This window comes from Pinus tabuliformis, chromosome J (assembly GCF_031772625.1).
Source record: "Pinus tabuliformis cultivar Carrire ecotype Pingquan chromosome J, CPIR1, whole genome shotgun sequence".
NCBI lineage: Eukaryota > Viridiplantae > Streptophyta > Pinopsida > Pinales > Pinaceae > Pinus > Pinus tabuliformis.
The window spans coordinates 608728501-608749774 of NC_142295.1; the positions used below are offsets into that span (position 1 = coordinate 608728501).

General features: G+C 38.8%; 1 pseudogene; it reads left to right on the top strand.

Moving 5' to 3' along the window:
* The first annotated feature begins 237 nt into the window (after positions 1 to 237).
* On the top strand, positions 238 to 11272 carry LOC149228436 (GEM-like protein 5; annotated as a pseudogene).
* Positions 11273 to 21274: the final 10002 nt, after the last annotated feature.

Here is a 21274-nt window from a genome sequence, read left to right on the forward strand (position 1 = left end):
CAGTGTGAGGAAACCTTTTCTCCATTTTCATGTAGATTATTGCAAAATAATGTGGAAATATCTTAGAGAACAGGAAATTGCGAGTATGTGTAGTAATGGTTCCTAGAATAGTTGAACAATTATGATTGTCAATATGAAAATGGTTCTAACAGGAAAAGCCATTTTTCCCCTTCGAATTTAAGATTAGGTTTGTCTCATATCTAGTTTATGAATAACTAATCATTTGAAAATGTTCCCATGGTCATGTTTCAGTTAGTAACCTTTTAGTTACACCTTTTTCTGAACCCCAAAAGTTTACATACCATTTACTTTGGGTGTTGCTCTTAAATGATTTAGTTGCATTGTTTCATGTTTTATGTCTTGGGATGAGCACATACATTGCAATCACTTTATGAATTAGAAATAGTTTCTTATATGTGTATGATTTTGAATATTTTGCAAAGATCCTTGTTCTTGAAGAATCATCCATATTTCTCTACAGTCCATCCCTGAGTCTAGACATTGATGTTTATTGACTTCTCATCTATGGATCTGTTGGTTTTGAGAGCACACATACATGAGACATAATGTGGGAGTATTCATATTCTAAACTCACTTCAAATCCATTATAAACATCTCCTAAGATGTGTTGGTTTGCAAACTGCAACAAAGAAATGATATTGTCCATGATCTTAATTGTAAGATCTACCTCTCCCACCAACCATCATCCAAAATTGTTTCTTTTTTTGAAGCATTTTGATTTGACTTTCTCCAAAAATACCATTTCTTTGAAATAAATATGAATCCAACAGTGGCCTTGATTTCCTCAACCTCTTAAACATGAAGAATGAGGAGGAAAACTAAGTATATGCAATCTTCAATAGTGAAATATTTGCCTGCTCTTTATAGATGGGCATTGGTATGGTTTTGTACAAAATTGTGGATATGGCATGCATCATCAATTAACTTTCCCATCCATGTCACATTCAAAGAAATAGATTTAAGTTCTAAATTCAAAGAATGAACAATGTAAAGTATCCAAAATATTTGTGGATATTTAGTTTCCACAACCATGTTGGCAACATTACAAACAGGTGCATTATTTGTGACTTTGCACATAGGAATTAACACCTACTTCTTTAGTGACTTTAATGAACATTACACTCATATAATACGCAAGCATCCACCACTTTCAAGAAGAGTGGTCCATTCATTGATGAAGCCATGAACTTGATGAGTGGATGGCATCCTGGATCCATCCATCCATCAACAATACTAACCCCTGATGAATTAATAAGTGCTAGTAGATTATCTGCCTCCTTTGTCTTAACCAACCAACAATGTCATTCTAAGATTACATGCACCTAGGGTCACTTACTTGATTGGAGCCCATTCAAATACAACTCGACACACCTCAAAAACAAAGGGGACCTTTCAACATTATATGAAAGGAAGTTGTGATAGAGAAATAATTTAATGGTAAGGTCAACGGTCAACTTCCTCTCGCAACCCTTGTTTAAATATCTTGTCCATTGGACTACCAATTGGAGATTTCCCCTTCTTTACTGACTCAAATTCAACTCCACTACCATTTCCGCTAAATGGCTCCTCAAGAATGTAAGAGGATCATCATCTATGTGTGTCCCACATGCCGCTATTGTTGAATTTTGTAGCTATGGTCGGTCTTTATAAATAATTTTTTAGCCCTTCAAATATATGTTATGATAAACTCCTCTATCATGACACTAATAAAAGTGTACCCATCACTCAAACAAAATCTTGATTTGACATGTGAAGTTTTTTCTATCTTATTTTAATGCTTAAAGGGTGATATTGATGATGAAGATCCCAATATAGGAAATGATTTTGATGATATGTAGTTATTTGTTGTAGCGTGCTTTTTTTCACACTAGAGGCCATCTAGAGCCTCTTTGTTGATGTATTTTTGGTTCAAAAATGTATTGCACTAAGTGTTATTTTGGTTACATGCACTCTTATTTGCAATATAAATGAGAATTTTTGCATATTTGTGTATAAATGGTTTGGATTCATATAGATGCACATGAATATATATGTTTTTATTTAAAATTTGAATATTTTGTGTTTTTTGGTCGACCGATTTTTTTACTGGTACCTGATCTAACAATTATCATTTTTTATTGTGCTTTGAAGTTATAGACTTTTAGTATGGAGGGTTCTAAGATAATGATATTCACTATATTATGGCTTTGTTTGTTTTGTGTACATCTATGGTAGATGCATTCTTAGAGCACTTGCATAGATGGAGCAGAAATGCTAATGGCCTAGTTGAGCTTTTTTGGGCTCACAGTAAGTCTATAAACCTTTTTGTCTGCATAATCTTTCAATATGAGTAAAAATTGAGATTTCATTATATGAAAAGTGAGTAAAGGATTTTCAATATAAATTTCTCATAGAATGCATCTGCTTTTTTATTGTGTTCAGTGAAGCTTGGGGGAAGCATGTCTAAAATAGTATGAGGAAAGCTGAGCTTGGGGACCAAAATAGTAGCTCAAGGTGGAGTTGACAAAATGTTTAAGTTGAGCTTTAGTGTTGGTCCAACAGAGAAGCTCTTGAAAACTTCAGCTTGTTACTTGTCAACCAGCAGTGGCTCTTGTTGAAAATAATACTGAGAGGGGGGGGGTGAATCAGTATTATCTAATTCTTTTAATAAATCTTCCTTATTTGTTCTTTGAATTATTTTTGCATGTCAGTACCATAAAATAATGAGCATGAACAAAGAAAAAAGATAGTCACACCAAAGAACACAAGATGTAAGGTGGAAACCCAATGTGGGTGAAAACCACCTGCTGCAATATGTCTCTATCTTCTTTCAAATTAGAAACTTCTTTTACAATGGTTTTGTACTGGTGCAGTCCTTTACCAGTACGCAGGCTGCAACCTGCAGAGAGCTACAACTCTCTCTCTCTCGTTTTCCAGTCTCTCCTGGAAGGGAGCTACAACCCCCTACTTCTTTTCATAAAGCATCAAATGATCATCAAGTACATAAAAGTTACAGTCCACTACAGTTATCAGATCAGCAATAACAGAACTAACCCAGAACACCTTATCAACAGAAAAATTCAATCAACAGAACATTTTAAGACAGATACGCAGTTTTCCCTTCTGTGGCCTGCGTCGCTACGCAGTTCACTTTCTGCTTTCCTGCGTATACCCGCAGAGATCCTTCTGCCGCACTGTGTGCCCACGCACTGTTCCTTCAACCGCGCTGCGTACTATTACTGCAGGTACGCACCCAGAGACATTATTGCGCCGCGTACTGTTACTGCAGGTACGCACCCAAAAATATTATCGCGTCGCATACTTTTACTATGCGTACGCACCTGAACCTTAGTCGCTCTGCATACCCACGTAGCTCTCCTTCTTCTGCTCTGCGTACCCACGCAGGTCTCCTGTTTCTGCTCTGCGTACCCACGCAGATCTCCTGTTTCTGCTCTGCGTACCCACGCAGCTCTTCTGTTTCTGCTCTGCGTACCCACGCAGCTCTTCTGTTTCTGCTCTGCGTACCCACGCAACTCTTTTGTTAAACACCTGCGGCCTTCTGATTAGGGCCGAATAGGCAGTCCACCAGAGTGGCACAGTTGCTCAGATCTGATCATGCGCTCGAGAGATCACCCTTCACAGATTCACCTTCAACTTCCCTTTCCTATAGATCAAGCTTTTAAGACCATAACCCAATATTTTAGATCTAAAGATATTCAATTGCAAAGATGCTTAGCCAAGTGATCTCCTTTACTTTATATACGCAAGCTCCTCCTAAAATCATGGAACAATACCACGAGCCAAAACCGTAATAACACAAATACCGTCGGCTAAATACCAAGAGTAAAACATAAGAAACCCCACGTGTGCTTTTCTCTGCCTTGAAATGTGTGCACTGGGGGTACGCACCTCCTGAACGCCTGGCTTGCGTATCTGGACGCGGTCCCTGCATGGTGTACCTGCGGGTACGCACCTTCTGAACTGATTTCCTGCGTACTTCTTAATTTTCAACATATTGAGAGCCTTGCCACGGGAGTTTCCATCAAGTACAACATCTGTAACATATAGCCATACCAGAAACATAATGCCAACAATCTCCCCCTTTGGACTTGATGGCAACCTCACAATCTTCAGCTTCATTCTCCCCCTTTGACATCAAGGGCAAAGGGGTATGCTCCCCCTAAGAACATGCTCCCCCTGAATATGAACCAGATCTGTAACAAAGAACCATAATCCACCATGAAAGAGATAGAGACATATTGCAGCTATTTCCAAGATCTCCTTCTGACCATCCTCCATAATGCCAACAATGCATTATATGCTCCCCCTGAACCTGTACCATCAATCAGAAAAGGTTCAACAATAAGATGATGCATCAACAACCCCCAGCTTTTGCCTGAGGTATTCAAAAGTGTCCCTGGGCAATGGTTTGGTGAGAATATCAGCAACTTGTTCCTTAGAAGGAACATACTCCAACTTGACCTTCTGTTCAAGTACTTGTTCCCGGAGAAAATGGTACTTGATTGGTATGTGCTTGGTTTTCGAATGCATAACAGGATTCTTTGAGATGCTGATTGCACTTGTGTTATCACACAAGATGGGGATTGGTGGTGTACAAGTGATTTGAAAATCTTGCAAAGTCTGCATCATCCAAAGGAGTTGGGTGCAACAAGATGCAGCAGCAACATATTCCGCTTCAGCTGTAGACAAGGCAATTGAACTCTGTTTCTTGCTGAACCAAGATACCAGTCTGGAACCCATAAAGAACGCACCACCACTTGTGCTTTTCCTGTCATCCACGCTTCCGGCCCAATCTGCATCTGTATAAGCATGAAGTGTAAGATCTGTATCTCTAGGATACCATAAGCCATAATTTTGAGTCCCTTGAAGATATTTGAAAATTCTCTTCACTGCCTGAAGATGAGTCTCCTTCGGATTTGCCTGAAATCTTCCAACTATTCCAACTACATGCATGATGTCCGGTCGGGTACCTGTCAAATAAAGTAAACTTCCAATCATAGATCTGTAGGTTGGTTGATGTACTGCTGCAGATTCATCATTTGCACTAAGGCTACATCCTGTGACCATGGGTGTACATACTGGTTTTGCATCTTCCATACCATATTTCTTCAAAATCTGTTTGAGATACTTGGTTTGAGATAAAAAGATTCCTCCTTCTTTTTGTTGGATTTGCAAACCAAGGAAATATGTCAGTTCTCCTAGCAAGGACATTTCAAATTCTTTCTGCATGACCAAGGCAAAGCTTTGACTCATAGCTTCTTCATTGCTCCCAAAAATAATGTCATCTACATACACAACAAGTATTAGCAATTTGTCATTTTCAACTTTTATATAAAGATTGCTATCTGTTGATCCTTTTGAAAAACCTTGTTGATGAAGATATTTGTCCAAACGGTAGTACCAAGCCCTTGGAGCTTGTTTGAGACCATAGAGAGCCTTTTTCAATCTGCATACAAGATTTGGATCATTTCCAAGAATGAACCCATCTGGCTGTTCAATGTATACTTCTTCTTCCAAGTCTCCATTTAGAAAAGCTGATTTCACGTCCATTTGAAATACTTTGAAGTTTTGAAAACTTGAGAGAGCAAGGAACATTCGGATGGCCTCAAGTCTTGCAACAGGAGCAAAGGTTTCTTCAAAGTCTATTCCTTCTTGCTGCGCATACCCTTTACAAACAAGTCTGGCCTTGTTTCTAATTACTTCTCCATTTTCATTCAATTTGTTTTTGAAGACCCATTTTGTTCCGATAACATTCTTATCCTTTGGTCTAGGAACCAGCTCCCAAGTGTTGTTCTTTTCGATTTGCTCAAGTTCTTCATCCATTGCTTTCACCCAACATTCATCTTTGCATGCCTCTTTCACATTTTGTGGTTCAGTGGAGGAGAGCAATGCCAAATAGCTTGAGGCTTCTGCAATTGTTCTTCTTGTTTGTACACCTGCTTCTTTCTGCCCCACAATCTGAGATTCTGGATGATTCTTCTGAACATATCTGGATGGGGTTTTCTCTTCTATTCTTGTCTGCTCCTCTAGTTCTTCTTGAGGTTCTTCTTCTTCATCATTCTGTCTTTGAGGATAGCCTTCATCTTCTCCGATGTCTTCATGATGAACTTGCCTAGGAATGTATCCCTTCTCATCAACCACTACATCAATGCTGTCAACAATTCTGCCAAGTCTTTTATTGTAGCATTTGTATGCTTTGCTATGTGGAGAGTAACCAAGAAGAATGCCTTCATCTGCTCTAGGTTCAAGTTTGCCAAGCTGCTCATCAGTATTCTTGATATAGCATTTGCTCCCAAAGATTTTGAAGTGCTTTACCGAAGGAGTCTTACCACTCCAGAGCTCATGAGGAGTTTGAGTGTTGTTCACCCTGACATTTGTTTTGTTGAGAATAACAACCGCAGCATGTGCAGCTTCACCCCAGAAAGTTGCGGGAGTTCCTGATTCATCAAGCATAGCACGAGCCATTTGTTGGACTGTTCTGTTCATTCTTTCCACAACTCCATTTTGCTGAGGGGTTCTAGCTGTAGAGAATTCTCTTCTTATCCCATGTTCTTCACAGAAATCGAAAAATTCATTTGAGGTAAACTCCCCACCTCTATCGGATCTGAGGCACTTAATTTTGTGACCTGATTCATTTTCAACCAAAGCTTTGAAGGATTTGAATTTTTCGAATGCTTCATCTTTGTGCTTCATAAGTCCTAGCCAGACAAACCTGGAGAAATCGTCAATGAATAATATCAAGTATTCTTCTCCTCTAGGTGTTCTTTTCCTAAATGGACCGCATGTATCTGTATGTACTAGCTCAAGAGGCATGCTAGCTGATCCTTCCTTCTTTGGAAAGTTAGTTCTGGTTTGTTTTCCAAACTGACATGATTTGCATATGGTGTTGTCAGGAATTTTGATATCTGGAAGATCGCGAACTGCCTGATATTTGCATGCTTTCCTTATTTGTGAAAAGCTTAGATGCCCCAACCTCCGATGCCATAGCCAGTGCTGATCATCCTTGCTCAGATAGCATTGTTGTTGTCCTTCTTCAAATATGTACAGATTATTTGGAGTTCTTTTGCCTTTGATCACTATTTTACCTGTATCAAGATCACGAACAAGACATCCATTTGATCTGAATATAACCTCGGTTCTTTGATCACACATCTGGCTGACACTTAGAAGATTATGCTTCAATACATCAACATACAAAACATTTCCAGCCTTGACCTTTTCTTTTACCTGAGCAATGCCCTTTCCTTTTATAGTTGCAGGAGTATCATTTCCAAAAGAGACTTTCTTTCCCTTTTCTAGAGCAGAATAAGACTCAAGTTTTTCTTTATCACCTGTCATATGCTTCGAACATCCACTGTCAATGTACCATAGATTTTCCTGTCCTTCTGCATAAAATGCTATCCCACATCTTTCTGTTTGAGGTTCCTTTATTCTCCATGTTTTGGTGCTTGAGGCTTGTTCCTTTTTCTACTAAAACCTGCTCCTGCATTCAGAGTATTCATGACCAAAGTTATTGCAAATAGAACATTCAGCTTCATTTTCAAGAACCGAAAAGTTGTTATAGGTCCTTTTTGTAATCCCTGTCATACTTCTTTGTTTTTGAGCTTCCCTAGTCATGATCGTTTTATATGCAACACATTGAGTTGCTTTGTGACCAAAGTTATGGCAAGAAAAGCATTGTCCATTGAAGAAACTTCTGCGGTTATCGAATCTACCAGCCAACTGATTGTAATTTCAATTTTCATCTATTCTTGAACCAAATTGAGAAGATTTTACCTGTGGTTGGTTGTAGCTTTTGTTCACCCTCAAGATGGATTGCCCCTGATAGTTTCTGTTTGTAATTCGTCCCTACTTTACCTGATGATCTTCATTGTTCTTTTGCTCATTTCTTCTTGCTGCATCAAGATAACTTTTTGAGGTGGATGCTTGAGAAGTTTCTCCATTATAGCCCAGACCTGTCTTGTTTAGTGGAGACCGCTGCACATTGATAATCTCATCCAAAGTTTCAGATCCTTTGGCAAACTTGAGATTAATAGCTTTTGTTTTCTCAATCTCTTTTCTAAGACCAACAATTTCACCTTCTAATTTTTCAAGATGTTTTTCCTTTTCATCAATTTGAAATTGTAGAGTATCAATGATCATGTTCTTATCTTCTATACATCTCTTGAGTCTAGTAATTTCATCATAAAGTTTATCCACATCTATAGCATCCATATAATCATCATCTTCAAATGCCATTAACAACTTATATTCATTACCTTGTTCATCTTCATCACTGTTTGATAGACCATCACTATCTTCATGAGTGTAGTAGCTTTTCTTATTTGCGTTCTGTTTCTTGTTCCATCTAGCAGGTTCCTTTCCTTTATCCTTATAAGGACATTTTGCAGCATAATGACCTACTCTTCCACAAGCAAAGCATTTAAAAGGTAACTTACCTCTAAACCTTCCAGAACCCCTTTGAAGATTTCTGACAAAATTTGATTCTTCTTCCTCTTCTTCCGGGACGTGGCTTGCTTCATAATAATCTCCTTTGCCTGATGCTTTGAAAGCAGCTTCTCTTCTGTCTGATGGACCTCCCTTTCTCATTTCATAAGCAGTTAGAATTCCATGTAGCTGAGACATAATAAGAATTCGAAGATTTTCCTTTTCTTCTATTGCAGATACTTTAGATTCAAACTTGGGGGACAATGATCTTAGGACCTTTTCAACCACAATAGCCTCTTTTATTTCTTCACCCAAATTCTTCATACAATTAACAACCTCATCTACCCGAAGAAAATAGTTAGCCACACTTTCATCATTATACATTTTGAGAGTCTCATACTGAATTCTGAGAGTTTGAAGTTTAGCACGCTTTACCTGTTCGTCTCCTTCATAGCTCGTGACAATTTTGTCCCATATCTCTTTTGCGGATTTATAGTGCATTACCTTCATGAATTCTGATTGAGATATACATCCTAATAGAGTACTGACTGCTTTCGCATTTGTTTCATACTTCTTTTTCTCGGCTGCATCTGTAGGAGTAGCTGAAGGAAAAGCATAGCCTGTCTCTACGATGTCCCAAACTTCTGTACCAAGAGATTGAAGATAGGCAGTAACTCTTACCTTCCAATAATTGAAGTTTGTCCCATCAAAGACCGGTGGCCTGATTGATGCTTCTCTCTCGTAGTTGCTCATGATGAACGATCTACCTTCAAGCGATCAAGCTTCTCTGAAGGACCTGCTCTGATACCAATTGTTGAAAATAATACTGAGAGGGGGGGGTGAATCAGTATTATCTAATTCTTTTAATAAATCTTCCTTATTTGTTCTTTGAGTTATTTTTGCATGTCAGTACCATAAAATAATGAGCATGAACAAAGAAAAAAGATAGTCACACCAAAGAACACAAGATGTAAGGTGGAAACCCAATGTGGGTGAAAACCACCTGCTGCAATATGTCTCTATCTTCTTTCAAATTAGAAACTTCTTTTACAATGGTTTTGTACTGGTGCAGTCCTTTACCAGTACGCAGGCTGCAACCTGCAGAGAGCTACAACTCTCTCTCTCTCGTTTTCCAGTCTCTCCTGGAAGGGAGTTACAACCCCCTACTTCTTTTCATAAAGCATCAAATGATCATCAAGTACATAAAAGTTACAGTCCACTATAGTTATCATATCAGCAATAACAGAACTAACCCAGAACACCTTATCAACAGAAAAATTCAATCAACAGAACATTTTAAGACAGATACGCAGTTTTCCCTTCTGTGGCCTGCGTCGCTACGCAGTTCACCTTCTGCTTTCCTGCGTATACCCGCAGAGATCCTTCTGCCGCACTGCGTGCCCACGCACTGTTCCTTCAACCGCGCTGCGTACTATTACTGCAGGTACGCACCCAGAGACATTATCGCGCCGCGTACTGTTACTGCAGGTACGCACCCAAAAATACTATCGTGCCGCATACTTTTACTATGCATACGCACCTGAACCTTAGTCGCTCTGCGTACCCACGCAGCTCTCCTTCTTCTGCTCTGCGTACCCACGCAGGTCTCCTGTTTCTGCTCTGCGTACCCACGCAGATCTCCTGTTTCTGCTCTGCGTACCCATGCAGCTCTTCTGTTTCTGCTCTGCGTACCCACGCAGCTCTTCTGTTAAACACCTGCGGCCTTCTGATTAGGGCCGAATAGGCAGTCCACTAGAGTGGCACAGTTGCTCAGATCTGATCATGCGCTCGAGAGATCACCCTTCACAGATTCACCTTCAACTTCCCTTTCATATAGATCAAGCTTTTAAGACCATAACCCAATATTTCAGATCTAAAGATATTCAATTGCAAAGATGCTTAGCCAAGTGATCTCCTTTGCTTTATATAGGCAAGCTCCTCCTAAAATCATGGAACAATACCACGAGCCAAAACCGTAATAACACAAATACCGTCGGCTAAATACCAAGAGTAAAACATAAGAAACCCCACGTGTGCTTTTCTCTGCCTTGAAATGTGTGCACTGGGGGTACGCACCTCCTGAACGGCTGGCCTGCGTATCTGGACGCGGTCCCTGCATGGTGTACCTGCGGGTACGCACCTTCTGAACTGATTTCCTGCGTACTTCTTAATTTTCAACATATTGAGAGCCTTGCCACGGGAGTTGCCATCAAGTACAACATCTGTAACATATAGCCATACCAGAAACATAATGCCAACAGCTCTATGGTAGGGCTACTATTCATATCAACAGAAAAGGTAGTCTTATGCATTGACCATCCACTCTCCATCACATCTTCTCAAGGAAGGAATGCCTACAGCTACTATAGGGTAATACATACATTATCACTTTAATTATAGACTAATGTTTGTGAATTCAAAATTATTTTAATGTTTTCTTTTTATTGGGTACTGTATTACACAATATCCCTTTCCTAGTTTTCCAGAAGAAATCTTTTACATGTTTCCAAAATATGTTTTTTATTTTTATTTTATGAGGCTTGCATTTCTTGAGTATTTGTCTTAAACATAAATGCCTTCAATACTCAAAGCTCTGTAACTGATCTTGGATTTATTGGATTGGATATTGCAGGTGGATATACCTCTTGGAAGAGTGAGATCAGTGAACCCATGTGAGAATGTGAACAAGCATTTAGAGAAATATATACAAATCTAGACTATAGATAATCATGAATTCTGGTTCATGGGTTTCATTAATTATCAAATGGTTGTCAAACATCTTCAACAAACAATGACATCTTATTATTTACTTGAGTGTATGTAAAGAGGATTTTTGAGAGGTTCCTCGAAATGCAGACCATTGTGAGGCAGCCATTGCAACATTATAAGTTAACATACAATATGTATTGAAAGTTTAGTCTTTATACAACACGAAAATTCTATAAATAGAAAATGTAGTAGTATCCTTTTTATCAGGGTTTTAGTCATTCGCTTGAATAAAGTATATGGAATTCTCTTGAAACAACCCTTCGTTTCATTTTTTTATTATTTGAATGGTCTTTTCGGTCTCAGATTTATGTAGAGTGAAGGGTTTTTGTGCGCTTCCCATTTCAGACCTGATCTAAATCTAAGTTGGTTGAATAGCAAAAATGTGAGAGATCCTTCACATTCATGGGGGGCAATGTGGCAACCAAATTGGCTCCAAGTTCTGGGAAGTGGTCTATGAAGAACAAGGGATTGATCATATGGGGAGATATTAGGGAACTTCTGATCTACAACTTGAAAGGGTTAATGTTTACTATAATGAGGTGATTTGTGGGAGATTTGTGCCCCAAGTCGTGCTCATGGATCTGGAGCCTGGTACCATGGACAGTGTGAGGTTCGGGCCTTATGGCTAGGTCTTCAGACCTGATAACTTTGTTTTTGGCCAGTTTGGAGTTGGAAATAATTGGGCCAAGGGGTATTACATGGATGCATCCAAGCCATTGATTCAGTCCTTGATGTCGATAGGAAGGAGGCCGCAAAATATGATTTCCTTCAAAGGTTTCAAGTGCATCACTCTTTCAGAGGAGGTACTAGATCTGGAATGGGAACCCTCTTGATCTATAAGATTAGGGAGAATACCCTGATAGAATGATGCTCACATTCTCTATTTTCCCATATCCTAAGGTGTCTGACACAGTGGTAGAGCCTTGCAATGCTACACTCTCTATTCATCAACTGGTGGAAAATGTAAACGAATATATGGTGCTTGATAATGAGGCTCTCTATGACATTTTCTTCAAGACTCTCAAGCTCAACACTCCTAGCTTTGGTGATTTGAACCACCTGATCTGTACAACCATGAGCAGAGTCACCTATTTCTTGAGGTTTCCTGGTCAGTTGAACTTAGACCTGAGAAAGCTTAGAGTGAATTTGATCCCCTTTCCCCATCTCCATTTCTTCATGATGATATTTTCCCCATTGAACTCCCATGGATCTCAATAATACATAGCACTCATAGTCTCTGAGCTGACACAAAAATGTGGGACACCAGTTCGAGGCTGGAAACCACTGGGCCAAGGGGAATTACGCGGAAGTATCCAAGCTCAATGATTCAATGCTTGATGTCGATAGGAAGGATGCAAATAACTATGACTGCCTTCAAAGGTTTCAAGTGTCACTCTTTGGGAGGAGGTACTTGGTCTGGAATGGGAACCCTCTTTATCTCCAAGAATAGGTAAGAATACCCTAATAGAATGATTCTCACATTCTCTATTTTCCTATCTTCTAAGGTGTCTAACACCATTTGCTATCCATAATGGCTCCAATGGGGACCCCTTTATAGACTTGTACACCAACATCACCCGGTACTGTGTTGTTGGGGAAGTCATCCTCCTAGGTGACTTCAATGCTCACACTGGAGATCTCCAGATCCCTCTCCACGATCGATCAGAGGATGTATTTTGTACCCAAGGGGATAGATCCAGATTCAACAGGGCTTCACCGAATGTCAGATGATGCTTTAGGGCCCATTACATTTTATGGTAAACATCTATTGCAGTTGGGGGAATCCCAGGAGTTTTTGATTCTAAATGGTCTCCCATTTTCCCCAGACTCTCGCTTTTTCACATGCCAACCATATGGCGGGGGTGCAAGTGTAGTTGATTATGTACTCACTAGCCATAACTTGCTCCCTTTTATTCGCCATTTCTCAGTCTCCCCCATCCCCCTTGCTGATCATGCACTTCTTTCCTTCTCTCTACGGTTTGACCCTCCCCTTCCACCCCATCCCTCCCCTCGGGGCCCACCCTGAACTACCTTCCAATTTGACGAAGGAGACCCTGACAACTTCTCCTCTACCCTACACAATATTCTCCCATTGAAAACCCAATTCTCCTTGCTTGATTATGCTTCCACTAAATACACATGTCTTTTAGCTGCCATTTGGGAAGCAGCACTCAAATCCTTCCCCCACTCCACTCGTTCCACTTCCATCTCCCCTAAAGTTGGATCTTGCCCCATAAACAAATGGTACAATGATGAATGCAAGACTTTACATCAAGAACTTCGATATGCTTTCACCCACTCTCAACCCTTCTACTCTAACCTCCAAGCTTCTTATCATCGTCTCCTTCATCACAAGAAATGACTCTTTGTCTCCCACAGAAGACAAGAACTTTCTGCTCTCCTTGCCCACTCCCCTAAACAATTCTGGTGTACCATCCTTCCCTGACGCTCCCCTCTTCCACCTAACCTCGACCTTACATCCATTTCCTCTCACACTTCCAACCTTTATGATATTCCTGAGTAGACCCAAATTCATGTTACCTCCCCACCCTCTTCCTGTTATCTATTCTCAAACATAGATATTAGATAGGCCATTTGGGTTATGAACAACAGCAAAGCAGCCGATGAGGAAGGCTACCAAGCAGAGTTCTTTAAGCATGGTTTCTATGATTTGGTTAGCTACTTGGATGATCTCTTCAACCGTGTAGTCCATGAAGGTTTTCCACCAACATGGTCACACCATATCATCCATATGATCCACAAACTAGGTTCCAGCTCAAATCCAAATAACTACAGAACAATCATGGTGGGTCACACATTCTCTAAGTTGTATGCTACTGTTCTACATAGGAAGCTCTCCAGTGACCTTGAGCAGAGAAAACTCAGAGCTAGGGGACAGGTAAGTTTTCGATCGGCTCATCAGACCATTGACCACATCTTCACCCTTCACGCCATGATTGAGGAGGCATGACACCGCTCTTCGAAAGTCTGTTGTTGTTTCATAGATTTTTAGAAAGCTTTTGACTCTGTTCCAAGGGATGCCTTGCTCCAAAGGATCAGAGATATTGGCATCTCTACAACCCTATTGATCATTATTATGCGCCTATATGAGTCCGTTCTTGGTCGTCTTCATGCAGCCCATGGGATGTTTGTTTTCATTCGAAGCACTATTGGGGTTAAACAAGGTTGTCCACTATCCCCTACCCTGTTTGGGATCTATATTGATGAGTTGGAAGCATTTCTAAACGACCATATCCAGGACACTAATGGCTACCTTCTTCACCAGGTTCTGATATCTATTCTACTCTTTGTCGACGACGTGGTCCTCCTCTCCTCATCCCCAAAAGGAATACAGAGGCAGTTGAATACCTTAGCTCTGTTTTGTGACCATCGATAGTTGATGGTCAATTTGGGTAAAATCAAGGTTATGATCTTTAATAGGGTGAAGAAAACCTCAGACCTTCACTTTCTATTCAGAGGGGAGGAGATTGAGATCACCAGCACGTATACTTACTTGGGGGTGAAATTCTCAAGTCCCCGCTTCAGTTTGCGACCAGCACTTCAGCCTCGGATCAACAAAGGATATGGATCCTTAGCCCTTCTTGAGAGAAAATGCTTTCGACATCACTTCCAATACATCTCATCCAAGATGAGCCTCATGGACACCTTGATATGTCCCACTGTCCTATATGGCTCAGAGATTTGGGGACCATATTTACTTGAGTTAGACTTGGCTTCAGCTAAGAGAGTACAAATTCTTCTTCTCCACCGCATCATTAGGTGCAAACTAATAGTACCGTAGCACATCATCCTTGCAGAGTTTGGAGCTCAGCCCTTGCAGCTTGAAATGGTCTTCAGATTGGTTTCATTCTTGCATCATGTCCAGGACTTAGCAGACTCGATAAAGAGTATGGAATGATATTCTTACTTGGCATATTACTCTTCTGAGACTATTGCCCATTCTACTCCCTCAGGACAAGCCAGATGTTGGTTTATAGGAGTTTCAAACCTCTTAGAGTCAGTGGGAATTCAGTTGGATCGTCTCCCTCCTTTTTTATATTCCTTAGATGCCCCCGATCACCTTTGACCTACTAGACATGAGCTAAACAAGATCATCAGGGAGGACATCTACAGGCAGTTCGTCTAGGTCACCTGGGTCAATCCTCCAAGAGGGTTGCACCCAAAGATGGCCTTCTATGCTGAGCACTTCTTGGAGTTGAGAGATGGGCTCATTGTTCAACCCCAGTATACGTTTCACCACTGGTTGCATGCTCTTCGCATTCCTCTAGGCTATACTTCGGGTAGAGACGGGCCACCAAGTGGATATAATAGATAGACTCTGCCAGGTATGTAATTTACAGGAAGTCGAAACTGAGGTGCACTTCATCCTTGGATGCCCTGTCTACTACAAGATCAGAGGAAGGTTTCATTGCTTGTTCATATATTCTCGGACCCTCCCCGACTTTTTCAGGTACCCCAATCAGAGATGTTTGGCCCTATATATGCAGGAGGCTCTTAGGTTCCGAGCACATATTCTTCAGCCTCCCATCAAACTAGACCCCACACAGAGGATCACAACATTTTTCAGGGTACTACCTTCAGACAGGGGCACCAAGAATCGTTTGATACCAGTACGTATCCAGACTCCAAATTAGTGAGGATCCATGGGACCTCACCCTACCACACGAGATCTCAGCAGCGATTTCATCTCAAAGTCGTTCTTGGGAGACAAACTAGGTCCTCCAGCATTCAGTAGCATGTGAACCCCCAAAGAAATGATTTAGTGGACAATCTGCACTTTCCATCGGCTCTTCATCGGGCCAACAAAATTTGTTGAGTTTTGTCAAGTGTCATTCATTCAGCCTCATATGTTAGGAGAGATGGGTATGATCCTCAGACCTATTAGTTCCTGGATATTCTCTGCTAGGGCTAGATGTTGATTCAATTCATGCATTGTATCTTTTATCGGAGACCGTTTGGTCTTCCCGCTTTGTATATACATCAGTTTACTCAATAGTCCCTTTGACCTACTTTGTGGTCATTAGTTGGACATAAATATAATTATCTTATCTTATATTACAATGCTACACTCTCTGCTCATCAACTGATGGAAAATGTAGACGAATGTATGGTATTGACAATCACACTCTCTATGACATTTGCTTCGGGACTCTCAAGCTCACCACTCTTAGCTTTGGAAATTTTAACCACTTGATCTATGCAACCATGAGCGGAGTCACCTACTTCCTGAGGTTTCTTGGTCATTTGAACTCATATCTGAGAAAGCTTGGAGTGATTTTGATCTCCTTTTCCCGTCTCCATTTCTTCATGGTGGGATTTGCCCCATTGAACTCCCATTGATCCTAGTAATACAGAGCACTCACAGTCCCTGGGCTGACACAACAAATGTGGGATGCTAAGAACATGATGTGTGCCATAGATCCCCATCATGGAAGGTATCTTACTCCATCTTCCATGTTCAGAGGCAAAATGAGCACCAAAGACATGGATGAGCAGATGATCAATGTTAAAAACAAGAACTCCTCTTATTTTATGGAATGGATTCCCAATAATGTGAATTACATCATTTGTGATATCCCAGTTAGAGTTTTTTCCATGACATCCACATTCACTGGGAACTCAACATTGATTTAAGAGATGTTTAGGAGGGTGAGTGAGAAATTCACTGCCATGTTTAGGAGAAAGGATTTCTTGCATTGGTACACTGGTGAGGACATGGATGAAATGGGAGTTCATTGAAGCTGAGAGCAACATGAATGATTTGATATCTGAATATTTGCAATATCAAGATGCAAGAACTGATGAGGAGGCCAATTTCGATGATGAAGAGGAAGATCGATATCGGGAGATGTAGAAATTGTTCCCTGCAACAACACCCTGTTGTTGTAATTTTAAATTTATTTTCCTCATTAGCTTAGCATAGAACAATATTAGTTTAGTTTATTAGCTCGCCTATCTATATCCTAGCTAGCTGCTTCAGATATTGTTTTATTAATTTTTTAGAAATCATTTCTGAAGAAGCATGTGATACGTCTGGGATCTATAGGTATTGTTTTTATTCAATATATCAATGTCGCTTTCACTTTCAATGCTCTAAATATGGAGATCTTTTATTTTGCAATTTATTGGACATGGAAGGACATGATATACTTAATTTTAAGAATTTCTTTTTGACTATATATATGTGTGGAATTTATTCTTGACATGTCTAATGGTTGCTTCACTGACAAAAGTGTGCAAAGTTCATTTGTAAATAATACAGTTAATTCCTGGCACAAACATTCCCCTTGTTTCTGATATCAATGGAAAGTCAATAGACCAGTGCTATCATCAAATATTCAACCAGTACTACAAAATGGCTTCAAAAAAACTTGTGCTTGTGATTAAATAGATGTGGGTTTTTAGATACATGTCCAGTTAAGATTTTTCTATTTTTTGGTTTTGTTTCAGTTCACAATAAAATTTCATGGTTTTCTCGTACCTTTGGCTTGTGTAAGGATTTGCTTAAATGATTTGTTTTCTCTACATTGAAATCAATGATAAATAAGATTCTTTACATTGAAAAATCTTATATTTGAATTTTTTAAATATGTAAAAAAAAATATGTTTTTATATACTTAAAGATTTATTCAATTAATAAATATTAACAATCTACTTCAATCTAAAATTTGTAGCATCATATTCATTATAAATTCATTACAATTTAAATGCAGTGAAAATTTTAAAATAATTTTTAATATGAGGAGAATTTATAATTTCTACATGCCTATGTATGTCTTTTTTCTGACATCTTCATTACAATTTAAATGCAATAAAATTTTAAATATAAATTTCAATACGAGTGCCTTTGGGGGTATTGGTGAATTGGGGGATTTGAATCTCTAACCACCCTTGACATACCACTTCATTTTCATGGCCATCACCAATTGAGCTACCCCAAAGGCTATTGAATAATTCAATATTATTTTAAAAATATATAAATAAATAAATAAGTTATCATTTAAATGTACATATTGAATAATTTCATATTAATTGTTAATAATAATTTTAAAATATCTTATTTATGTTCTTAGTGAAAGAATATCATAGTAAATTAAACTTATATTAAAAAATATCATTTTTTTATTTTTTGTATGTGAAAAATATGATAAATCAATTGTAAAATCAATGATAGTGTAAGATTTCTAAGAATTAGTTGTTTTTAGTCATTTTCAAAATAATGGGAAGGGATCGCGATGGGGGTGTTGGAATGGTGTGGCCAACTCACCCCATGTAGTCACACATGCTACGAGTCATCAAAATCTAGCGAATTTATATGGTAACTCTCTTATGACCTCCATGTCTTCGTACCCAGCTCAAAAAAAATCTACCATTTTCTACCATCTTTGCATTTTCCCCAGGTTGTACGTGATATTTTTCCCCATCAACATATGTTTATTCAATGCTTCAATGAAGGAAGGCCCAAGCCTTCCTGACTTTGACCTCCATAGCTCTCATCACATTGTAGGTTGGACACATGGGGGCTTCACTTAATGAACCTATGATATAGCACGTGCATTTGTGGCATACTAAAGAAAAACCCTTCTTGACAACTTCACTCACATACTAATTTGATGGCACCTACTAGTCTTGATATGGACATCAAGAAAAACATCTTCAGAAAGAGAAGGCTAAAATTATGAAATGGAAGCCTCTAAATGTGTGAATGGAATTTATTACTCCAAGTGAAATGGCTTACATGGCTTGAAATTGTTGACAGTAAAAACATTATAGATAATATACCCTGCTACCCCTTAACTTGTATGAGATTTCACAGATTGGAGTAGTTGTTGGATGAGCTTGGATATATTGATGAGAGAGATTTTTCATGTCATTTGATTCCCTTGGAAATGGTAGATGGATATGCTTATGGTGCTTGATTTGTTTGCTTTGCTCGTCATGATGTTGGGCATGACAATGTACTTGTGTATGTGAGATGTAATTAATAAATTTTCCCCCAACACTACACATTGCCCAAATTTGAAATCACCCAAGTTGCTAAGTGGTATTTTCAATTGAATTGATGTTAGTTTATTTCCTATAACATTAGATCATGAGTTTGCATCATATCAAGCTACAACCACATGTTTTGGGCAAACAATTGTTTGAGTAATGCCATAAATTCAATGTCAGGCAGTTGTTCATCAATTAATTATATTGTGAATGAGGAGAGGAATGATGGAGTGAAGTGCTATGAATGCACATTAAAAATTAGAATGCATTTATTAACTTAAAACAATAGAGTTGTTTGGTTTTTCGCCATTAAATAAAGGGTTCTTGCATTTCTTGAATAATCTTTGGTCTTGGCAATACAAGAAGTGAACTAAGCCAACTAGTCCTGACCAAATAGAGCCACTCATTCATCCTTTTCGAAAAATAAGCCTTTAACTTAGCTTGACAAAGAACACAATTTTTTAATTAATTCCACGGAAGTGCCCATGTTTATGAGATGGATAGGCCATAGTCACATCATCTACATATCAACATTAGAGCAAGCTTTCACATTGAAGAAGGAATAATCCATGCTAGAGGATTGAAGAAGGGAGGGTGATAATTGAAGGTTGAGTGTAACTTCCAGTAGCTTATTATCTATGTGAATGTCACTTCTCACTAGAATTTGCTACAATTTTCATTTTTATATTTTGTTGGAGTGTGGCTGCACATTCAATACATGCTAGAGTTTTTGCATTAGTTTATAAGTGAACTAGGAAAATCACAACATAAGAAACAATACTTAATCAAGCACACATGTTTATGAATATGACACAATTATTTGATTTAGCAACTTGGACTCCATTAAAAGTTTTTTTTAGTAAATAAAGAAAAGATTTATCTTATTGAGAATTTACAAAGGAGCACATCACATCATTGTAGAGACAAGACAATCTTTCATCTAGTTTAGTGTTCCTATACCATAGTTTGTATATACAACATTTGTCAAAAAAATAGCAAATTGCTCTTGTCTATTGCTTGTAATTTGTAAATACTACAAAAAACGCATTGTTACTTATAAATAAGGGTGGTTTTTCATGTCCATCATAATTCACAATGAGTGCATTAGTATAACAAGATTCTTAGATAAGCATTGCAATAATACACAGGGAGGTTGCTCTCTTTATTCCTCTCCAAAGACCCAAATAGGTTGTAATAAGTTCCCTTTCTCTAGAGATAGTGAGTGAATCATTAACTGAGTGGTGGGAGTATAACCCATCACTTTATATGGATTTGAGATTTGGGGCCCCAACATTGGCTGCAGATAGTGGTCTTGCATCTAGAGGGTCTAAACTTGTGCTTGAACACCTTATTTGGTACAAACATATTCATAAAGATTCATCAATTGATATTTCATCATCATATAGATCAATTTATATGTCATTTTATATACATGTACATAATCAATCTTCCTAAAACATGGTTGATCTTTGTGTTCCTTAGACCATTAAATGCCACAAATCATAGTGAGATGTGCTTGAGTGTGGGTTGAGTAATTGCATTGTGGGAGAACTAATATGCATCTACAATGTATATCAAAAGAATAAAGGTGCATTGTAGAATGCATGTGGGGTCATAAGAGAGGCATCATGTCACTATACTAGGGATATAAATATAAAGGGGTATAAAAAATGTTAATGAAAAATTGGATACCTACAATATCTAGTGAAAGTAGGGGTTTTTTAAATTGGGAAGGTGTATTGGGTTTGTATTGGTAGGGGGTTAAATAAATTGATATTTAGAGGTATTTTTAAATATGTGGTCAAATTGAGGGTATTGTTTAGTATGCCACGAACGCACGTGCTATGTCAAAGGTTCATTGAGTGAACCCCTGTGATAGATACCTCTGATTTAGGTTTGATCATTTAGATTTTTCCCCTTTTCCTTATCTACTGATTGGATAAGCGTGAAAACACCAAAACATAAGAACCAAGTGTGGCATAAGGTTTCCATAATAGACACAAGAATCATGGTTTGACCAAAACTCTCCTTACGAACTGTTCGT